Below are 12,556 nucleotides of genomic sequence, written 5' to 3' on the forward strand. Positions count from 1 at the left end.
AGGCGTAACTGTGCTTATTGGTTCTTCCTCAGATTTAGTAGGCACTTTAGTTTCCTACCAAGGAGACAATAACTTACTGCCAGTTCTTTTACGGCAAACACGTCAATTAGTGGATGGGATTCCGACGGAGGATTCGATTCCGACACGTCTCTAGTGTTTCCCAAATTGCTCAGTTTTGTAAATCACGGAGACGTAATGAGCGATTCGCATTTCTCCTCGTTATCCGCTCATTCGGACATTTTCTCGTCCGCATTCTACGTCGTCCAAGCGTTAACCTCCACCGTACCCGCCGGATTTAGTCCCGCGTAATTATTCGGGTCCTTATCTATCGTCGAAATCTCACGCATGGCGGCACGCACAAAGATCGCCGATGTAACAATAGCTCCGATAAATTATTGGCACCTGAAAAATTCTCGGACTAGTTTTCAGCGCCTTCAGGACATGGCAACGTGATGCGAGATCATCTGCATGCGGAGCTTAATTAGCGTTGTGATTGATGAGATCGCGTAATAGAAGGAACGAGGATTCCTGCGCGAAAGTGAAGAAAAAAATCAAGATTTGTGGAGTAAAAGTGAAGAGTGAGGAAGTTGGAACAGTCGAAGTTTCGGAAAAAATTACTCTCACATGTCAAAATGGAGTGTAATCGAAACTCGACACGTGTTTCACAAGACGTGGTTGGCATCATCGGCTCCGATGATAAATTAATGCTGAGCTTCATGTGGCGAAACATATATCAAGATCCAATTAAGGTTTTTCATGATTCCTTTTACAGAGTGCTACACAGCATGTAAAAATACTGAGACAGAAAAAATGCTATTGTCAAAAGAGATTCCTTCTCACCCACAGGCTTCTGCTTCAGCGATCTTAGCAATAAGCAAGGTGGAAACGCAGTTCGTGAAACCGGAAGTTTTTTCTAAAAATCTGAACGGATCTTGATTTGTGACAGAAGCAATTTAGTTGACGGGACGACTGACGTTAACTAAGTGCATTAATAAATCTTAAAAGGTAAGTTGTCTATTTTGTTATTTAAATTTCACGCTACTGTTGACTTATGTAAATAATAAGCATAATCTTTTACAGCATTTTATTGTCTTTAAGCTTTCTAAATAAATTATTAATGTCCACAACTTGGAGTATATTTAGCAAAATTACAACTTAGCTAGATCTCTGTTAATTTCTTATGATTAAGAAAAATTATGAAACTAAGCAGACAACGGGATTTTAAAAAACAATAATTATTGTAATAATTATGATAAATAAACAACTGCTATCATAAAAAATATTGTGATAAAGCGGGCGCGGCATCTAGGCCGGATTTTTCTATTATGTAATGACAATTCCTCTGATGGCTTTATGTCCTCGGATAGGTGAAACGACTCTTTTAAAAGATAAAAAATTTTCGATTTAAATTTTCATTTTTTGGGATTTAACCCTGCTTGGTTAAAAACTAATTTTTAACATACTCGTAACTCTAGTTTTGAAAATTCAAATATGCCGTGAAAATTTTCAAAAACATTATTTTTCTTTAGAGTAAAGTGCCTTTTATCTGGTAAATATGACGAAAAGTTATTAAGAAAAGTTGTTTAGAATCAACATTTAGGCCTCCAGACAAAATTTCAAAATCATCGGCCAACTTTGATTTTTCATTTTTTTTTTTAAATTTAATCTAAGGTTTTAATTTACATACTTTTATTTAATTATGTTATTAAATTAATGAAATTATTTTTTATATTAAAAAAAATAACTTGTAGTAATAATCTAAGTATGATTTTTTTTACTCATAATGAGAGAATTGTTAAAAATAAAATTATTTGTTTTGTGAAATAAACATTAAAAAAATGAAAACTCATAGTTGGCCGATGATTTTGCAATTTGGTACAGAGGCCTAAATATTATTTATAAACAACTTCTCTTAATAACTTTTTGTCGTATTTGTCACATAGGAGGCATTTTATTCTACTGGAAAATAGGTTTTTTTGAAAATTTCCAAAGCATACTTGATTTTTCAAAACTAAAATTATGTTAGAAATTAGTCTTTAACCAAGCAGGGCTGAACCCTAGAAAACGAAAATTTAAATCGAGATTTTTTTATCTTTTGCAAGAGTCGTTTCACCTATCCGGGGACACACTGTATATATTACTAAAATACTAAAAGCAAGCAAAGAAGCTACAAAGCATCATTATAACGACGGTCACCCATCCAAATACTGACCGCGTTCGACGTTGCTTAATTTCACTCGCAGAAAGACAATAATAATGATATCATTTTATTATTATTATTATTACCTTTGGCACATTTCGAAATTCTATTTAGTTCGAAAGAATTCCCAAAGATTTACTTCTTCTAACTATTTTTTCTTGTTCTTGAAATTATCAGACTTTGTAATTTTTTATATTTCTTAATGCTAAGTCCATTGGTGTTAGATCTGGAAATCTTAGTGGCCACTGCATGGATCCGTTAATTGGTTATAGTACAGCGGATCTAGATATAACCATGCGGGTTGGTACCATCATGTCAAAGAATTTATTATGGCCAATTTGATTATTTTTCTTCAGAAAAAAGTAAGACATGCAGGTACCACTTGATTTCTCAAGAAATGCAGCTTTCCACAAGATTACCAGATTTAGATGCTAATTTGTGCTTTGTTTGATTAATAAAAAAATTAATTTTGTTAATTAAAAATTAAATTCCAGAGTATCAGTGGGCGACTAATCTGGAGATAAATCAAAATCGAGAGCCAACGCGGAATTGGATGTTTGGACAAATGATGAATCTGTATTTGGCGAGCGTCTGAAATAGAAATTTAAAATTATTTATTAGCACCTATCATTTCATCTTTATTTTTATTTAAATTCCAGTGAAATGGTAAAAAACATGTTTACACATGAAGATTACGTAATTCCGAAGCCAAGTTCTCTTCATGTCAAGTTTCGTATTTTTTGTCACCTGTTTACGCCGTCAAAAGAAGATTAGTTTTTTTCGTCTCGTTACGTCTCTTCATTATCCTCTGAAGAGCGCTCTTAAGGTTTAATTATTCGGTATTATCCTTGAATCTCGATGGAAATGGCGCACTAAAGCTACCGTTACCAGACCAAATTATAGTCTACATGTCCAAACTTATTAGCAATATGTAAACAAGACCTAGAATTAATAGTCGCCTCAATGACGTTTTTTTCGAAGGTATCGTCGTATAATTAGCTCTTATTGGACCACACCCAAACGCGTAGCGCTGATCGGCCCCGCTTTCTCGAACCACCTTCAATCTGGGAAACCGTCGATGCAAATGAAGTTTCCACACACGAAAAAAAAATCGCCATATTCACAATTCAAGTGTGAAGAAACAATAAACGCTATCTGGCCTCGTCGTTCCCAGACTTTTCCGTTATTATCAGAGATTTAGCCGCGGCAACACAATAAAATAAAGCTTCTTGCGGCGAACATATCTCTCGGACGTGACACAGGAGACATAATGTGCCAGATAACAACACTATAGTGTCTCTGAAACAGCGCGTTTACATGTCGGACAGACGTACGGATAGAGTCGTCGGGTTTTTCAGGATGGCAGGATTTTTCAGGAGCGCGCCCTCGATGTGAAACACACGGAAGTCGGCAGTAAATCGTCCTGTCGGGCACCCACACCCATCGCCGGTCGATATGCCCGAGTCGTGACTACCATAGACCTACATAGACAAATTGGCGGGGACCGTTAGACGCACGTCGCCGATCCGAAGATAACGCGCCACGGAGACACAACACTTTAATTGTCAATGCAAATGGAGGAAGAAGACGACACGAAAAACTATGGGATCGTTGCAATTAAAATAGCGACGTTGACCGTGTTGCTCGTAGATCATGGAAACACGTGTAGTTGCGAAATACTTGAGTTTGACATTGTTGCGGCGTTGTACCGCAGGAAAAGAATTGTTGATTTTTAAATATTTAATAACTTCCAAACAATAACATTAACAAAGTATAAGTAAATGTTTGTATAAAAATGGTTATGTCTGTTTGAATTTGTTTGACTGATCTGATGTATCTGTCGTATCTGTTGGATGCGTCTCGCTTTTTAAGAGAGGGTGGTGGGGTGCGGTCCTCCCTGGTCAGGTACCTAAACTAACGGTACAGGTCGGTCCTGTACATTCCTGCCCCCCTTTGAACGGTCCTGTTCAAAATCTTCGGTCGGAAAGGGACATATCCTGTTCGTGGCTCTCGTCACAATTCCTGTGGATGTTTTGATGGTTGCTGTTCGTATCAGTCCATCTGGTCCAGGGTGTACCTCGAGAATGACACCCATACGCCAGCACAGGGGATGAAGATTTTCTTCCTTTAGGAGGATGGGAGTTCCTGCTTGTAGAACTTCTTGTGATCGTTGACGCCACTTGTTTCGTTGTTGGAGTGTGTTCAGATGTTCCTTGCTCCACCGTTTCCAAAAATGTTGAGTCACCTGTTGAACTCTTTGCCATCGTGAGAGGAGATTTTCCTTAATTAATGTTAAATCTGGTTCACTGTTTGATGTGAGTCTGCGTCCTATTAGGAAGTGTCCAGGGGTTAACGGGGAAAAGTCGTTTGGGTCACTGGATAATGGGGTTATAGGTCTGGAGTTTATACACGCTTCGATTTGTACCAATACTGTTAGCATTTCTTCATATGTAAACAGTGCATTGCCTACAACCCTTTTTAAATGAAATTTAATTGCCTTAATGCCGGCTTCCCAAAAACCTCCGCGGTGTGGAGAACGAGCAGGTATAAAGTGCCATTGTATATTCTGTTGCTTTAAAGACTGGATGATTTCGTTTTGAAAGTTTGCTGATGTAAATAATTTTGTTAATTCCCGGTTTGCTGCGGTAAAATATGTTGCGTTATCTGAATGAATTGAGGAGACCTTTCCTCGTCTAGCCATGAAGCGTTTTAAAGCAGCTAAAAATGCCTCACATGTGGCATCTGTAACTATCTCAATATGAACGGCTTTTGTTGCAAAACATTTGAAAAGAGCAATATAAGATTTTATTGTTTTTTTGCTTCTGCGGTTACCCTCTTTTATTAAAATGGGACCTGCATAGTCCACGCCGCAGTGTGAAAATGGCATCGACGGTGTTACCCGTATTGAAGGTAAATTTCCCATTAACTGATCTGTTGTTTGAGGGTTTACTTTAAAACAGGTATGGCACTTGTATATTAAATTTCGCACAACTGACCTGGCTGATAATGGCCAATATTTTTCGCGAATTGCCGTAATTGTGGCTGATGGCCCTGCGTGTAGTTCTTTTTCATGTTGATCTAAAATTATTAATTTTGTTATATGATGTTTAGATGGTAAAACGATTGGGAATTTTTGGTCATAATTTATGTGTGCATTAATTAATCGACCACCAACACGAATTATGCCGTTATTGTCTAAAAATGGATTTAGATTTAACAGTTTGCTGGACCTTTTTACTGGCTGGTTTTTCGTTAATTCTTTCAGTTCTGATTCAAATTCTTGTTTTTGTACAAGTTTGATTATCATGTTAGCAGCATTATTTAATTCAGCGACGGTTAGTGTTTTATCAGTTTGTTTTAAGTCATTTTTGGATGAACAATTTTGTATAAATCTCAGGCAATATGCAAGAATTCTTTGTGTTTTTGCAAAAGAAGAGTATTTTGTTAGGAATGGAAGTTCTAATTTAACCGATACCGCTAGAACTTTGTTGTTGGTACGTTTCTCTGAATCATTTGTTTTCGTTTCATCAGGTAGTGAGTTTGGCCACTCGGTTTTGTGATTTGACAGAAAGGATGGGCCATGAAACCAAAAGTGATTGTCGATTAAATTTTCTGGAAGCACACCTCTCGAAACTAGGTCCGCGGGATTGTTTTTCGAACCAATATGATGCCAATTGTCGACTTCAGTTAGGCGTTGAATTTCCGCTACCCGATTTGCTACGAATATTTTCCAAGTATTTGGCGATGAGTTAAGCCATGATAAAACGATAGATGAATCGGTCCAAAGAAAGACTGATTTAAATTCTAGATTTAATGTTGACAAAATTTTGTTAACCATTCGCGCTAGAAGTACTGCCGCGCACAGTTCTAGCCGCGGTAAAGTTATGATTTTCAGCGGGGCCACTCGTGATCGAGAACATAAAAGTTCGGTATTGTATGTATTGTTTGTTTCATCGCATGTTCTTATGTATATGCATGCACCATAGGCGGCCATTGAAGAATCACAAAACCCATGCAATTCAACTTGATTTTGTGCATTTGATATTATTTTTCGGGGTATTTGCAATGTATTTAGCATGTGCAGCTGATCTGACAACTTCATCCATTTTTCACGTATATGAATTGGGAGAGGATCATCCCAATCAAGCTTAAGTGCCCACATTTCTTGAATGAGAATTTTTGCTTTTACAATGACAGGTGAAAGTAATCCTAAGATGTCATAAATTTGAGCAATGGTTGAAAGTACGGACCTTTTTGTCGGACATTCTTTGAAATTTGCATTTACGGTATATTTCAGAGTATCGTTTTTACAGTTCCAGACTAATCCTAAGGTTTTAACTTCATGTTTATGATCAAGCTTAACTGTAGAATTTGCACCTGTTTCATGAGCAGGTAAAATTTCTGAATAATTCGAGGCCCACTTTTGTAGTTGGAATCCTCCTTTACTTAATGCGCTGATTAGCTGATTTCGTAGTTCGATTGAATTTGAAATTGTGTTAGTTCCTGTCAACAAATCATCTACGTAAAAATCTTTTAGAATTACTGGACTGGCTAACGGAAAATTGTGTTGTTCGTCTATGGCTAATTGTTGCAGACACTTAGTTGCTAGATACGGCGCTGATGCCGTTCCATAAGTAACAGTTTTCAGTTCATAAATGTTGACAGATTTCCTTACATCATCACGCCACAAAATGCGTTGAAATGCGGTGTCGCGTGGATCAACCCAGATCTGGCGATACATCTTGACAATATCGCACGAAAAAGCAACTTGATGAGTTCGAAATCTGGTAATAATTGAAAACAGATCCTGTTGGACTGTGGGTCCAACCATCAACATATCATTAAGACTGATTCCGGTGGTAGTTTTGGCGGATCCGTCAAAAACTACTCTGACCCTTGTGGTGGAGCTTGATTCTTTAATTACCGCATGATGCGGAAGAAAATATTGATTGGCATGACTGTTGTCCTCTGGCACATATGGTGAAACTAACATCATGTGTTCTAAATGCAAATATTCATTCATGAAAGTTGTGTAATCGCGTTTTAACGTTGGATTTTGATGAAGCCGTTTTTCAACTGAATAAAACCGCTTGAGGGCCATTTTATTTGATGGTCCCATGAGTAACACGTCACCCTTGAATGGTAATCGAACAACAAAACGACCATCGCTACCTCTCCTGACCGTTTCTGCGAAGTGTTTTTCGCAGGCAAATTCGTCTGCTGATAACGGTGGTTGATTGTCGGTTTGCTCTTCGAGTTGCCAAAATTTTGTCAATTGATTAGAAAGTTCGACGTCTGGGTTTTTATTGGAGGTAAAGCCGACAAAGTGTTTGCCGCTGTTATTTTGACCATTTATGATTTTGCCTGTGACGACCCATCCTAAAAGGGTGCGTCGTAAATAAATCTGTTTGTTGAGAATGTCGATTGCTTGGGAAAAACCTATTATCCTCCAGAAAAATTCTGCACCAATTAACAAATCGATTTTATCGCATTCATTAAAATAAGGATCTGCGAGATCAATGTTATCGGGAATGTTCAAATTGGCTCGCGAGTATGTTTGATTTGGAAATTGTTCTGTAATTTTTGGTAATATTAGGCAGTGCATTTTTAACGCAAACGAGTTGTAACATGACTTTATGGAAACATTTGCTGAATATTTCACGCGAGTTTCTATTTCACCTACACCTGATATAGGAAGATTGATATGATTGGTTTTAAGCGAAAGTTTTTTACACATATTGCTCGTTAATATGTTACTTTGAGACCCGCAGTCTAAAACTGCTCTACAATTATGATAGTTACCGGCGGAATCTGCTATTTTAACAATTGCTGTGGCCAGCAAGACAGTTGTTTTGTTCGAAATTGATAAGGTTAAATTGTCGTTAGCTGACGTGGATTCTGAAAGATGAAGTAGAGTGTTGTGTTTTTGTTGACATTCTCGACAGGTATTGACTGACTTACAAGCAGATGCAGTGTGATTTAATTTGAAGCAATTTCTGCATGCTTTTAAATTGTTTATGGTTTTGATTCTGTCTGATGTGGATAAGTTGAGAAATTCTGGACATTTAAAGACCATATGTGACTCTGATTTGCAATGTATGCATGATTTATTGATGACTGTTTGAACAATTTGATGTTTTGACTGATTAGTTTGCTTGTTGTAGTTTGTTTTTTGTTTCTCATTGTGTTGACTTGATTTGTCGTTTTTGGACATACACTCTAAAAGTTCGCACCGTTTTCCCAAAAACTCAAGTAAATCCTTTAATTTTGGAATGTCTGTGTTTAATTTGGTTTGCCATTCTTTTCTCGAAGTGTAGTCTAATTTTTCGCAAATTAGAGGGACAATTAGGCAATCCCAATGATCTACCGCTTGTTTTTGTACCCTTAATGCTTCTATGTTAGTTGTGATGTCATTTAACAGTTTTCTAAGCGATACATGATTTGCTTTGGAAATAACTGGACTATTGATGATTGCTAGAACGTGCTCTTGGGCAATTAATCGTATGTTATTATACCGTTTTATTAATAACTCGTATGCTGCATTATAATTATCTGTCGAAATTGTGAGAGATTCAATTGTCGCTGAAGCTTCCCCTTTTAAACACGATTTTAAATAGTGAAACTTCTGGCAGTTATTTAAATTTGCATTGTTATTAATTAATGAATTAAACGTGTCATAAAACGGCAACCATTCAGTGTAAGACCCAGAAAATTGTGGTAAATTTAGGGCTGGTAATTTGACGGCTAATTCTGGTGACGATTGATTGTTACCACCGCTGTTATTATGAGAATTAGACGCACTGGGAGATTTAACTTTGCTGGTCAAGTTTTTAATTTTAGCTACTGTATTGTGATACTGAATCTCTACTTCTTCCCGAGTGTTATCGTCCTCCTCGAACTCGAACTGTTCAATTTCATCCTGATACTGTTCAAATTCCTTAAACGCGTTTTCTAAATGTGGTATTCGACTTTCTAATTGACATAAATCGTCACCGTCTTTAAAGGATTTGACAAAACTTTCAATTCTCGTAATTTTTGATTTAACAGTGGTTCGTTTCCTTTTCCAACCCGGGAGATCGATGGTCATTTTGAATTTGATTGATTAGGTACAAATTACGCGAAGAAATGCACCGTTGTAGTGATACAAATTTAGCATGCACGGAAAATGTAGGAAGGTTTGATGGAATTGACAGACTCACGTTTTGATGCTCTGTGATGCTGATGATTGACGACAGTGGTGCTTGGATTCTTGAATGTAATGTAATGTTTATTGTTGAAGTTGATGCTGAATGTTGATGCTTCTGAAGATGAATCACGGATTCGACTTCCTCGTTGGCTGATCACGGATCGCACTTTTTTGATTGTCTGGATCACGGATCCGACTTTGTTCAATTTGTTGACACTGGATCACGGATCCGGCTCGATTGGACCAAAATGTTGCGGCGTTGTACCGCAGGAAAAGAATTGTTGATTTTTAAATATTTAATAACTTCCAAACAATAACATTAACAAAGTATAAGTAAATGTTTGTATAAAAATGGTTATGTCTGTTTGAATTTGTTTGACTGATCTGATGTATCTGTCGTATCTGTTGGATGCGTCTCGCTTTTTAAGAGAGGGTGGTGGGGTGCGGTCCTCCCTGGTCAGGTACCTAAACTAACGGTACAGGTCGGTCCTGTACAGACATTGAACATTCCTCAAGATACGAATCAGTGAACTCTCCAAATTCCGAGATGGGTCTCGGATTAATCACGCTAATTAAAAATACGAGTGGTAAATGGTCGGTTGGTCAAAGTGAGTGAGGTGAAGTTCGCGCGAGGTGTCTGCACTTGGTGCATGTGGGAGAAGAGATCGATGGCGTTTGACAACTGGAGCTGTTTACTCTCATCGACATTCTTAGTCTCTGGTAATAGAAACATGAATACTGGGTGCGGCAAGTTTTTGTGATTTTTCTAGAAGAATTTGCTAATTTAGCATTTGGTGATTCAGCAGAAAAAAATATAAAATTTGAGTTCATGTATTTACTAATTGATTTTTTCGATATCCCAATTGGCAAGTACCAAGGAGGATCAACTACAGACCAGATCTTCACGTTGAAGAAGAAAATGACAAGAATGACCCTGGCAGGTACGCAGAACAAAATCTCAGTAGAATGAAGACTATCAGAAAGTTTTGGAGGAAACATCCACAATGTTATTTAATATAGTTTTAGAGGCAATTTTCAGAGAGAGCGAAATCCAAACGCAAGGAATAATATACCACCGAAACAAGAAGTAATTGCCTGTGCAGACGACGTGGCACTGATAACAAGGTCAAAAAAGGAAATAGAAAAGGGATTAAGCAAACTGGAAAAGGCTGCGAAGGGTTATGGAGTCAGAATTGAGGAGAAAATGAAGCAGGAAATAACAACGGATGAACCATACAGCAAATTCAGGACAGAAACAAAAATCTACAACTTTAAAGGGTCAAACACTTCGAATACCTAGAAGTAACAGTCTCCTACGATAACGAAGAAGAGTTGGAGATAGAGATAGAATGAGCAAAGGAAACAAGGCAAGGCAAATGAACAGAATGCTACGTCGAGAGAAATCTCGAGAGTAGCGAAGATCAGGAGATATAGGACAATGGTAAGGATGACGGTGGTATACGGGTGTGAAACCTGGGTGTTAATGAAGAAGAGATAAAACTAGAGGCATGGGAGAGGAAGATGCTGAGGAAAATATTTAGAGGGACAAGAACCGAGGACGGAGGATGGAGAAGAAAAATCAAATGGAAAGATCAAAGAGCTCTACAGCTATAGTCCACGAAGGATAAGGTGGCTGGGTCATGTTGGTAGGATGCCAGAGCAGAGACATGCGAAGAGAGCGCTACTGGAGGGAGAAGGAGGAAAGAAGAAGAGGAGAAGACCGAAGAAGAAATGTCCATTTTTTTATTATAGTCCAATGAGCTAGGTCCGAATCAAGATCCTCTAATCCATTCTATGTACTTCTTTTCATCCTTTCTGTTATTACTATAATATTACTATACAGGGTTATGATAAAGTAACGCACAAAATTAAAAAAACGTTCAGTATTAATTTAAAAAAAAAATGCTAAAACACGTCAAACAGTTTTTAGAGTAAATTCTTGCTTTAAAGTATTGTTTAATTTATTTATTAGTTATTATTAAAATCAAGTTTATTTCGTTTTTTATTAATTTACTTATTTTTATTATGTAATCCCTACTTAAACTAGATTTTTGTAATCCAGAAAAATAAGCTCTATCAAATAATCTAATCGGAATCGCAGTTTTTGGAAAATTTGGAAAAAAAATTGGTAATTGTTCACTTTAACTACTTCTGGAATTTTCGCGCTTTTTCTAGCTAGACAGCCTCAGGACGTCCTCCTACATCGTTTCCCACCAGTCAAACCTTACGCAAATTAAAATTTTCCTTACCCTTTAGTTATACTAAAACTTGGCGCGACCTTGACGCGACCTTGAAACACAACAAGAGAGAAAAAAAGGCATTTGCACAAGGTTTGAATGGTGGGACACGATCTAGGAGGACGCCCTGAGGCTGCCTAGCCAGAAAAAACGCGAAAATTCCAGAAGTAGTTAAAGTGAACAATTACCAAAATATTAATGACGTCATAACGTTGACAAATTTGATCCATTTTTTTTCTATATACGTTAAAAGACGCAGGATTTAAAAAACTGTTCGACATGTTTTGGCATTTTTTCAAAAATTAATACTGTGCGTTTTATGAATTTTGTGCGTTATTTTATCATAACCCAGTATTACTGTACATATTAATAAAATTAATAAAAGAATAACATATCCCATAGAAGCATCTTTACAAGCAATACATATGTATTTTAATTTAAAAAATATATATTTATCACTGCACTCTGCACTAGTTTTACTGCGAATCTACAGTTAAATCTGTTAATTTTTAAGATAAAATTCTGTTGGTTTCTTGTGTGTGTACTGTTAGCTTTAAAAGATGACCTGCGGATAACCGCGATTTAATTTATTACAGTTGAAAATGCAGTTGGAAAGCTCAAAAAATGTCTAAAAAGTGTTTTTGACCTTGTGAGATTTGCTTCACCTACTGCAGATAATTTATTCGGCAACCTCTTATAAGCGCTTTTACATTCTCTAAAGGTCTCAGTCTGTAGTGCTTTTTTCAAGCTCTTTTTTCTATTTAGGTTGTAATTGCCCGGGTCGTAATTTTTTGTGTCTGAGATCAGAAATAAAGATAAATCCGATTGACACGCAATCCTTTGAGCTCTCGTAAATCCGTCGTCCTCGTGTGTAAAAGCTTCACCAAGATTTGAGTTTAGAAAATTTATTACAAACATAAATCTCCTTACTGG

The 12,556-nt window shown here is 37.0% G+C and overlaps 1 protein-coding gene across 1 annotated transcript in view; it reads right to left on the reverse strand.

Moving 5' to 3' along the window:
• Nucleotides 1–12,556, reverse strand: part of LOC138138318 (histone-lysine N-methyltransferase PRDM16-like) — a 60,218-nt gene that overhangs the window by 9,790 nt on the left and 37,872 nt on the right. The gene's annotated exons all lie outside the window — the stretch shown is intronic.

Source organism: Tenebrio molitor, chromosome 9 (genome assembly GCF_963966145.1).
Source record: "Tenebrio molitor chromosome 9, icTenMoli1.1, whole genome shotgun sequence".
In the NCBI taxonomy this organism is placed as follows: Eukaryota; Metazoa; Arthropoda; class Insecta; order Coleoptera; family Tenebrionidae; genus Tenebrio; species Tenebrio molitor.